At 38.8% G+C, this 12,156-nt stretch overlaps 1 protein-coding gene across 1 annotated transcript in view; it reads right to left on the reverse strand.

Annotated features, from left to right (window-relative positions):
* Window positions 1-12,156, reverse strand: part of MLIP (muscular LMNA interacting protein) — a 58,123-nt gene that overhangs the window by 11,090 nt on the left and 34,877 nt on the right. The gene's annotated exons all lie outside the window — the stretch shown is intronic.

The raw sequence follows: 12,156 nt of genomic DNA on the forward strand, positions 1-12,156 counted from the left end.
CCTATACATTCTAGTGGTGTGGCAACAGTAGACAGGAGAAAATTTGTTCAATAATGCTGTTATTCTTTCAATTTTCCATACTAGAATAAGAAAACCATATTCAATTCATTTCAAGGTTGTATTTATCTTTGTTTAACTCCGCTTTAGTAGAACAACAATGTAATTATACCACTGCATCTGGACATATTATTCACTTAACCACTAGAGTATTCACTTAACCACTGAAATCAGAAAAACCTTCACTCTGCAAAAGGAAAGCAAAACATGTTTACATTTTCTAATGCAAATGCAGATAATTCTGAATATCTGGGATGAATTCTGATACAAGGAAAGGATCTTCTCCCATTTTCTTTGGGCCATTCAGCCACATACACCATTTAATTTTGTGTCTGTCTGCTTATGTCTCCCTCCCCACCTTGCATTCTCTCTAGGACTCTGTACATAGGGCCTGAAGACACTGACGAGAAGAGAGACTAACAGAAGGCAATTTCACCTGAGCATTCAGTTTTATCACAGTGCTCTCCTATCACTTCCATCTCCTTCACAGGGGATACTGGACAGGAAAAAGAAGTCTACACCATGGTAAAACTCTCAGTTGCTTTTCCAGATACCAGGCAGAGGAACTGCGGAGGCCTTGACAAGGTAAATGGAGGGAACCACATCCTAAACCAGCGAACCTGACATGCTGACTTTCCCACTACTAGTTGGTGTAGAAACCCGTTCTTTCTGATTCAAAACTGTGGAATGTATAGATTTTCCCCTTGTTTTACCATTGGATTTAAAGTTTATGACAGTTAATTGTGTTTTCAATGAGCTCTAATATGCAGAACCTTGAACTATATTGAATCATACAGAAAAACAGGACTGCTGCTTTGGCTCTTTTTTTTGGTTTGCTTGTTTAAAGTGAAACAAATTGGAAAGCTATGGCTCTCATTATGCTTCCTTGTAATTTGCATCCATAAGTAAATAGCAATTACAGAACAGAGTGGAACTATGGAATACATTCACAGGACTCGAACGTCTCATAGCTGGAATATTAAAAACGATAGACACAGGTTTCCAGTTTTAAAAAAATCTAAGCAAATATTAATTACTTCCACTAAAAGAAGTCTTCTGGAGGGCTTGGGCAAAACAGAAGCAGTTTATTTATACAAACATTGCCAACTGCTCTTTTCTCTATAATTTAGAACTCTGCTCTCTCGGACACACCCACAATAATCTTCCATGTGCCTGCCTCCAATTCTGAAAGAACAAGGTGTTTTGGTGTTTGAAAGTGAAAAATCTGAATAAATGGCAGGCATCTCAGTTCTGAAATCAGGCCTTTATACTCACAAACTCACAAGAGTAGGTTATGTTACACCGCAGGCTCGCTACCCGGTTAGAGGTGTGCATTGCAAGGATACAGGGACAAGGTGGTCTCCTACTTTCCCCCCTCCACTTCACATGAGTGGCCAAGCACCAGAGTACATGATGCATGGCCTGAATCAGTAGCAAAAGAGTGACTGCTAAATGCTCCACCACAGCAGGAGCTCTGGATGTTATTTTATGTGAGGGAGAAACAACATAGCTCTGTCCTTGCAGCCACCATGCCTGAATCCAATCATTGCTTTTCATAAATCAGGAACAAATTTTTTAAATATCAATAGCTGGCACATTAGGTGCTTAGTCCTTGTTCCTGATGTAAGTCAGCAGAGTAACACCTGTACTCAAGGACATACTAATGAGAAGCCACCAGTCCCTGCAACACAGCCAGGGATGCAGCCTCCACCCAAGCACCTGCTGTACCCAAAGGTGCTCCTCAAGAAGCAGAATTACCTGCACACAGGCAGGAGCACCCATCATATCAGCAGTAGTGATTTCTGTACAGCTGGCACTAGCCGTTACAGCCTTAAACAGCACCTGGGGTCTCCACTGAAATCAGCTTGAGATGGCCTTTGCTTTCCTGCAGATCTGTAGCTATGCTTTCATCTTCTATCTCCAATGAGAAAAATGCAGCTAGTCACTCTGGCTGCTTCAGTCATCTTTACTAACATTTCCCCCCTCTAACTCAGTTCTTGTCATGCTCTTGTTTGACACCCGACAGCAGTTGTTTCTATCAGTGGGTATTCTTGTGTCAGAGCACAACATACTTCTTATGAAAGGAGAAGTGTGCAAATAGGAAACCCACACACAAACAGATTTATAGAAAATTCCTATCAAATGTAGTAGCATTGCTCAACTCCCAGTACTTTTTCTTCATATTTGTAACAAGGAAACACAAACAAAAAGCCAAGTTATGAGGCTCCAGATGATTGCATAGTAATGGGGACATCTTGCCAGCACCTAAGTCTGTACTGCGTCTTACCCTGTGCTTCCAATTTTATTGCTTTGGTGGGAAAATTAAAGAATACATGAAGAAAACCTTGCTATATTTAGCCTAAACACATTCTGGAAATAACCATCAAAATCACTTGCAAGCTAAAACTAAGACTGGAAAACACATACAAGGACGTGTAAGCTAGAATATTCTTTCAGGTGGAGGAAGCCATTAAAGCGTGGCCTTACTTCTATTCCCCTGGTACATTTTCTTTTTCCTAGAGTTCAGGAAGTATAAACCAGCAAATAGAATTACTGTATTTCAGAAAGATTTAAGTTGCCAGCTACTGTGTGAGGCAGCGTGCAGGAATGCACTCCTCTTAGATTCACTCATAGCAAGTTCGAAACAGGAATTTCTAGCAGGTAAAACTGGTCATGCAACCTAGGCTGCCCCCACCCCCCCCAACCCTGAAACCTAGACAATGAGCAAATATCACAAGACTGGTCAGAAAATGCAAATGTATCTACTAGGGAAAACAAAAGAGGAAAAACTCTTGCTTAAAAATACATTTCAAGTGGTTGGTTTTATTTTACAATTTTCAAAAAATATGTAAAAATACTTTGACATGTTAAAATTCAAATTTTAATTGGACAATGTGAAGCAGATGGGACAATTACTTTATTTTTTTAAGGTAGAGAAAGGATATTTGCACCTTTTCTCATATACTTATCTCATTTACTGTACATCTCTGGCTGAGTTTTCTATCTTTGAAGAACTGAAAGAAATTAACAGGATGGACTTTCGGTATTTAATTGCATCTATTAATAGCCACTCTGACTTGTAGAGGTAAATAATAGAGAAATAACTTTAACATTCATATATATATATATTTATATATTTGTGAAGCTTTCTTGCAGATTATCATATTTTCCCCATAACCAATAGCAACAGCAGAAGACATTAAATGCTATGTATTCTCTGCTGCTGTAATCCACTTGAATGAATAGTTATGGTGGCAGAAAAATACCTTATGCGACGTCTATGCAAGTAAATACTAATGAATTCTGGTTTATATTATAAAAGCAACTTCACACACAATCAATAATAGATTGTTTTTAATTATATCCATTCATGTTACTTAGTTCTTTGAAGAATATAAATTATAGAATTTAATATAAATAATCTTTGAATATCCATTGGGGGTGATAGGCTTCAAAGTTGTGTCCATTGGCGGCCAAATTGCTTCAAAAGGAGAAACTTGTTCTAGATGACGTCCATGACTTCCTATGTCATCAATTTACAAACAGGTTTGTTGCATAATTAATACCATCAATTTACAACTGCCCCAGGGACAGTAATGTAAATTATATTAATTATTGTTTTCATTACCACAGCTTCCACAGTCCTTACTTGTAGAGCACATTTTTATTGTCTTGGTTACCTTATGAAGACAAATGAACACTTCCATTTAATCTCTCGCATTCTCTATATGCATTCAGCATACTGTCTATTTTGTAATTTAAATTGAGGTCCCATTGTCAGTGATTGCTTCTCAGGATTTCCTTCTGGAATACAGATCACTAAAGTGAAATTGAATCGGTTGGTTCGCATTACCACTTCTTCCACTGATTTGCTAATGTAAGTAATTTTGCTAATAAAACGACATCCTGAGAAAACCTCACTCTCAAAATACCAAGTACTTTCTTTTGAGGCTGTTTGCTTATTTGTTTAAAGGACAGAAAAGGAAATACATGAATAAATAACAGCAAAATAACAAGCATGTGTGTCATGACATAGAACCGTGTTGACTGAAGCGCTGTTTTGGTCAGAGCACAAATTCACATGCCCACAATTCCTGCATGATAAATATAGCTCTAACAGACAGAGAGCACAGTTAACACTGCCCACTCCACCAGGGAGAGGGGCCATCCAAACACCCAGCCCGGGTTGTGTCACCTCTCCTTAAACTCCTTTTCTGTGTTGATACTAAAGTTAAACCACAAAGAGACGTTGTCTCCTCCTCGAGACAGAGAAAAAGGGTAGTCTAGTACAGATTAAATTATCAGTCAATGAGATGTAAGAGTTTTCAGCATGTCTTCATATCATGGCTTATTATAGCTATCACAGTAACCTAATATGGATTAGCTGATTATTATGTAATATGAGCTCCAGCTTATCTAAAAACTTTTACATAGAGCAGCACATGATCATCTGAACACCAACTTTATATCTGTGAAACTTCAGGGGGAAAAGCTAAATCCACTCCAAAAGCCCCAGATGAAATTACAGCCCAGCTGAAGTTTGTGCTAAAATTCCCACTGACGGCCATGGTCCAGACACTTCCCCAAGCCCTGCAATGTGCCCAGTGTATCACCTTCAGCAAACCACTTTTCCTTCTCTCAGTACAGCAGCACACACTAAAATGCACATGCAGACAAATACCTTTTGAAAATTAATGTGTCAAGCACTAGAAGGAGCAAATGAATAATAGTATAAATTTGTAATCCATTATTCAAAATGCAAGAGCTCATTCAGCTGAAGTGTTTCTTTTCAACAATAATTTTAATTAGCTCTTCAGCCCAGCAGACTTTATACAACTGTAATTGCTCTTTCATACTGGTCTACACATATGCAGCTAGACATGGTGAAAAGTAAGTAAAGAACATTTCATTTCCTCCTTTGCAAAGGGAGAGTAAAATACCTTGCCTGTTCTGTATAATATATGTCATTATAAATATATGTCTGTATAAAATATGTCATTAAATGCAGTTTGACTAACTGATCAGAAAACATTAGAACCTAAGGTGACCCAGGTTGCTAAATCATATCTTAGGATCACTGACACCCTTAAAGCCCTTATTTGCTCCAGTCTCCTAAACCTCCTAGGAAACAACATTTTCCAAGCTAAAAACACCTCTGGTGTAACATCTGCTGTAACAGACTGCCTCCAGCTACTGCCTCAGCAGGTAATCACCGTTTTCTTCTGTCTGTTCTGCATGCATTTTACTGTGTGGATCGATCAGAAATGACACACAAATATTGCTGCTGATTTTGCACAGGGTTTTTTTGTGGTACGGCCAGGCTTGCCATCAGCTTTTGCATAGGAGGCAGTCAAGGACTTGCAAAAGTAGACTGAAAAAGTCTGAAAGATGACTGCAAAAGAACATGAAAAAAACCCATCATCCTGGTGCTGCCTGGCTTGCACGTTGTCCTCATCAAATATTAACATTCAAAAGACTCCCTGGGAAATGGGAGACTTCAGACCAAGTCTGGTGCCTATAGATACATAAAAATATCTACACCTAAACCTAGGTCCTTGCAAGGTCATAGGATTTACAAGTTCATATGTAGAGTATCCATACTAGTGTATACACATTCACACACACTGGTATAAACAATATATGCTTGTACAATGTCATGATACTTCTGCCCAACACAAAGGCTGCAGACTGCTTTGTCACATTAGTATAAGAGCAGTGAAGCACAACAGATCCGAGTTTTCCAGTCCTGTTTTGAATAACTCTATCTCAATTATTCAGTGAGAAATTAAAGTTAACCTGAACTCATTCTTTTTCCTGTAAAAGTTTCTTGCCATTTCAGCCCTGCAAGAGAGTCATAGAATGCTGCTGTCGTCCTCACAGCAGTCTTGGACCATAGTCTAATGTGAATGACATAATTCCCCTCGTTTTCTTTTCCCAAAAGCTGCACCTATCACTAAGCAGGTGTAATTTTCAAATCAAGCACTGGGAATAGAAATAAATCCCTATTGACATCTGTCAGAGCTGAGAGACCAGTCTTGTGGGATGATGCTAGCAAGGAACTCCACATCTACAGTAGCACGGGATTTCAGCCAGAGCAACTCCCTCCTCATGATGCTGACCCTCATGTGTGATGAGGGTTCACCATCACCAAGCACTGCCGGTCCTGCCCTCCCTACTGCAGGAGGATGAAGCCCACATGGTGCTGCCACCACAGATGAGCACCTCAGCAGTTCTGCTTTCAAAGATGCATTGCAAAGCAAGTTTGGTAACATACCAATGTTATTGTTGCAAGCAATACATTTTTGGGAGCAGGTGGTGCCCAGCATCACATCTGTGACTATACATATCCCTGCATGTGTCTTCTAACGGACCATTATTTTTGTACAGCAAACTAACTACTGAGCGACTCAAGAAAAAGGATACATACATGTGCTAATAAAACATGTCATGTCATCAGGAAACCATAGCTTGAAGACTGTTGAAGAAAACCAAGGGATTTTAACAGATGCCTCTAAAAGTACAAGCACAAGATAACAGCAGAAGCCTTGAAAGTGTAAGTATAGGACAGGGCCCCTAGGGCTGCAAGCACAAATCATTAATAATCAGTTATTGCTCACTGCAGGAATGCAACCTTTTGTGCTAGTATTAAGGATAACAAAGAAAGCAAAGAGCCAGTATCCATCATGTGTAAAACATACCAAACACCATAGAAATTGGATATTCCATAGAATTTTCTGGCCAATGAAGAAAGAACAAGCGAACTGTTTGCAAATGTAGAAAAGTAACTTCAAGTGGGCTAAAAGTGTGGCATACATATGCCTGCAAACAACTGGAGATGCTGGCAGCTTCCATAACAATGCATAAAAAAGAAGTGGTAGAAATGAGAAAGTTTGTCTAGGACAGTTCTAACTGTTTAATTATTGAGAATGAGCTGTAATAATTGGACTATTTTCACTGTAGCTGGACTAGTAACCAACATATAAGCCCCGTGTACATGTGAACTTGTGTGCACTTGTGTGAACAGTACAATGAGGAGGTGGTAAGAGGAAATAGTAAACTGAAGAGAGAGTAAGTATGAGAGGTAGTGCATGAAAGATTTTTCTAAACTGATAAACTCAGAAGATTAGTGGTCCATTGCATACGCAAGAAATTATAAATTCAAAATATCAAACATCAGCCCAACCTGCCCAAGACCATCAGGACATACTGACATCAGTAGTGAACAAGTTGAACTCCAACCAAGAAGCCTGTAGCTGATATACATGGACAAAAACTGAGATTATCCATACAAAGAAACAAGATGCCCCTAACAACTTTCTGACCACTCACCTAGAAACCAAAGGCATCACGATAGAACCTTCTGCTTCTGCACAAAGGGTTGTCCTCCCAGCTGTGGCTTCAGCTGGTAGCTATGAGTTAGTGCATGACTGTACAAGAAACCTGCATGAGTAACTAAACGCACCATTTGAATAGTTATCCACTGTTAGTAAGAACAGCCTTGTTCTACTGATGATAATAGCTTGGCCAACAAAAAGTGCTCTGATATACACTAGTTGAGATGAGTTCCTCCCCCAACTTGACCCCGTCAGACAAAAGGGAATTAACAACCTTGTAACTCTGTGATTAGACTGTTAATACTTCAGATAGATTAACTACAAATCTTTGCATCTCTGTGCATGTTTCTGTAGCTTGCATCAGTTGCATAGGTATCTGCTCTTTCACCTTACCCTTGAGGCTCGGTAGTCATTTGGACACAACAGATGAGACTGAGCATTTCCCACTTGCACAGCTTTTCGGCTCATTTTTTGAAGAACTGCCTTCCTGCTTTGTTTACACACAATGAAAGGAAGACTTATACAGCCTCACTTTAGCAGCTGAGCTATGCTTTAAACAGCTCTAGTTAACAGTTCACGTGTGAAATCCCTCATGGACTCTGACGAGGATGTGCTGGATGTTGGGGCTCTCAGTGCTTCACCACAAACCTGTTAGCAAAAGCACTTTAACAGTATTTTGGCATACGCAGCAGCACTAGCAGTCTCTCTCTGTTTCCCCAGGTATAAGACTACTCAAAATACTTCAACACAGAGTGTGAACACCTGTATCATCCAAGTCTGACAGTAACAGGTGAACAACTATGGCCCTTTATAACACGGTCACCTGGTATTGTAGCACTTCAAAAAATTTTTTCTCAGACCTGAAAGACCACAGGTTCAGGCTCAAATTCATTCTCACTACAACACTTTCAGCAAAGAAAACCGCCTCTTTCCAGAAGAGGCTACAAGACAGTTTCAAACACCAGGAGGTGTCTTCCCACCCAGAGACTTCAGCTACCTTTGGGTGACTTGAATGTGCCTGTTCTCTCTGCCCAGGTTAACAGCTCCTGCCATTACCTGCTACCCCCAGATTCAACCAACCAGCTCCACCTACTCTCACTGAAACACCAAAACGCAGAGAGATTCTCTTACTCACACTCATCCTATAGATACCATGTGTATATGCTTTCCACTGACAGCTGTCTCCTCGTTCATTTTGACTGCTTTATGTTCCTTTAAAGGTTTCCTGTTCCACTTATTTCCTCTTTTATTACTTCTGTCTGTTCTCAGCTAAACAATGTTTAAAGCACATTTAATTTTTTGATAGCTTTTTCAAGTTAGGTGTTAAAAAAATATTTTCATATTTGAAAATCATAGAAAGTAAGGGATTTTCAGGGTTAAAACATTATGGCTGAGTTTGGTGTAATTGCTCTGACAGGGAGATAAAAGGTTGATGTGCTTTGCTCTTGGCAGCACAGATTGTATCAAGATGTCTCCTGTGTTCAGATTCTTCTGTTATTACTATTAAACTTTTGGGTTTATTTCTTTTAAATCTCTGAAGGATGACATTCTCAATAGATACCTCCTTTCCCAAACTGCTGCATCTTGTATCTCATCATTTGTCTTGCTAAAGAGCTATATTTTTGGAGCAGGGATCCAAAGGATATAAAGAAGCGCATAGAGGCTGTACAGCTTGAATTTTTGAAGATTATGTACATGGCACTCACATATCAATGTATAGCACATCTTTCATGCTTTAGAACTATCTGATTGATCATGACATACTCTCAAATCAATTTTCAAGATCCAAGAATCCATCTGGCATCTGGATTTATGAGTTTTTTGATCAATCAGAAAAAGGTATTAAAAAAAAAAAAAGAGAGATGCTTTCTTAGATTTCACAGAGTACAAATTAAACCTCAGTCTTTATCCACTCTTACATGACCAGACTGAGAACTTCCAATTTATCTGCTGTCATTCTTCCCTGCTGCCATTCCAGCAGACAGCAGTGAAAGTCTTATAATACCAGCTAGCCCAGATCCCTCAGCTCCTTTCCATAAGGAACAAAGTGCTCATTGATGGTGTATCAGGGATACACAGAGTATTTTGGAAATATCAGACACTAAATTTTCAGGTTTTTAATCAAACATAGGAGGAGGCAGTTGCTATTTCAGTCATTAAGAAATTGATTATTTCATGATGTATAATCAGCAATAGGCTTCCCATCAGAAGCCACACCAACCTTTACAGTCATTTGCATAAGGGATTTAATTAATAATCAATATGAGCCAGTCTATGAGCATTCTTACCTGTCCTCTGCTAATAAAACTCAGTGGGCTGATAATTCAGATGCCTCTTTCCCCAGGCCGCTGGCTGGAGTGTGTAGAGCGCAGTGGGGAGATAAGTAAAAAATGAACATAAAAAAACAGGGAAGAAATGTGTGTAATAAAACTGAAGAAGAGGTCATATTTTCCCCTTCTCAGCAAGGATTTTCAGAGGTCCTTTTAATGAGCTATTTTCTGAGTAGGTCTGTGTGGGCCAAGAAGAATGCTGGCGACAAAGAGTAATTATTATGGCACTCTGCTACTAACAAACAAAAAAGGTAAAGCTGAATGGCTGCTGGCTTCTTCTGCACATTCACAGGAGAGCAGGATGATAAACAGGATCTCATTTTCTTTGCTGTGCTAATCATTAAAAAGCAGCTGTCTTTAAACATTTAACTTGATCTTTCCCAGATGTCAAGAATACTGAATGTTTAACAGTGCCAGGGTCATATTCATACAACTTTATCTATTTGGAAGAATAGTTACACTTGTTCCAATTAAGTAATGTTATTTTTATTTTTACCAACAAAAGCATTTGTGTGAAGAATTGTCATTTTACAAACTTGACTTTGTCTCACACACACAAAAAAAACCAACAAAACCAAGAAACATTTTGAGTTTTGCAATCTGGCATAATTATTCAGCTAAATACATCATGTTCCATTCCTCAGATATTTTAGAGTGTAGGAGAAAGAATAAGAGAACTGTAGGAGAACAGCAGACTGTACATTTTGTACCAAGAACAAGCATAATTTCTTTAGCCAACAAATCTGGCCAGCCTGCAAACTGAAATCTATACTTTGCCTCAGGCTTTCTGTGCAGCCCTGTGTACATGCCTATAACCTTGTCTATACTAAAATATTCCGACAGTCCATGGGTAACCACAACGTCTTCACCATATATTCCCAGATATCCTACATCCACATAACATTCTTTGACTAGTTTTGGTAGCTAGCACATGCCAGTCTTAACCTAGGACAATGCACCTCTCTGGTTTCTGTGCCTAAGGATGACATATGACACCTATCAAAGCTCCCATCTGAGTCCAGCCAACAGGTCTTCATAACTAGGACTATCCCATTCAGATGGCCATCTTTACCTAGGTCAAATTCTGCTTTTGCCCTGCAAGTCATATTCCTGCCAGAACAGAGATACAAATTATATTGCTCACTTTAAAAATCAGGTTTTCCTTCTTTCTAGCCTTATGCTTTTGGTCTTACATTTCAGTGTCAATTAACACATTTATCAACCAGTGATTATTTCCTTCCTTTTTTTATGTTGTCCTTACTCATCTCTTATCACCTAGGTTTCTCTTGATCACTGTCCTCTCCATTTCCAGTTTGCAATCTATCTTTTAAGTTATGGCAGAGTTTACAACATCTGAAGCAGACTTCTAGAAAACTGAGAAAACACAATTGTTTAGGTTTGGCTTCATAACTAAGTACGCTACTAATGTCAAGCTTCTAAAGAAGCATCTTCCAAATTTAAGCAAAACCCTGTCAATGTTCTAAAGAATACTTTAGACTTTCAGCTGAAAATGTGTAAATAACACTACCTCTATAGAAACTGTGAACTAACCAAGAGCATCACAATATTTTTAAAAGGGCAGGTGACAATTTTAATTAGCAAAAACCTGAATGTTGTCATTGCCTTCCCACCAAGATTTCCTTCAGAAGTTCCCAGTATAAGAATACAAGTAACAAGGCAATGGAAAACACTTTTGCATGTAGTAATAAAAAATACTTGATTCCTATGTATTTATACTTTCATGTTGCATCTTCATTCTAACAACTGGAGAAAGGCATGGATGTAATAATCCTCGCTTTAGATTAAAGAAGCAACTGGGTTAGTTTATTGCCAGAACTACAATTTCAGAAATTTTATAAATATTTTTATCACCTTAAAATATTTCAAGGCCCATATTACCTATAATATCCCAAAATAAACCCAGCAGTCAAGCCTGACCCTGACAGTAATTCCAGTATCTTCCATATAGATCCTTAGACTACCTTCTTCACCAGCGAGAAATGGTTGTGCATTAAGCTGTGCATTAAGTGACATAACTAACATCTGCCACATGGGATGTATTCCTTCTGTCCTCCTGCCTGGCAGTTTAGCATTTTGATTATGTTAAGAGTGTTCTTAAGTCAAGGCTATCTTTTGTTGTGTTTTTTATTAGCTAGCGGCATATCCTCTTCTTCAAACTGTAAGTTTTAGATTCCAAAATTCTGTAGCCTTTCAAAGAGACCTTTGCTCCTTTTGCCTCAGTGGCAGATGTCTGCAGTCTCTTAAGATAAAAGCTGCCACATTCAGGGAGAACATTGCTTGCTTACTGCAATGTTCTAAAATGTCTGGATTAAGGAGAGACCTGCAAGACTTCAGAAGAAATACTGGGGGGTTTATCACTTTGGACCATTTTTTGCTGAGAGTTACCTGAAATAAGTCAGATTTTACCTGAGAAC

Source organism: Falco biarmicus, chromosome 6 (assembly GCF_023638135.1).
Source record: "Falco biarmicus isolate bFalBia1 chromosome 6, bFalBia1.pri, whole genome shotgun sequence".
NCBI classification, from domain to species: domain Eukaryota; kingdom Metazoa; phylum Chordata; class Aves; order Falconiformes; family Falconidae; genus Falco; species Falco biarmicus.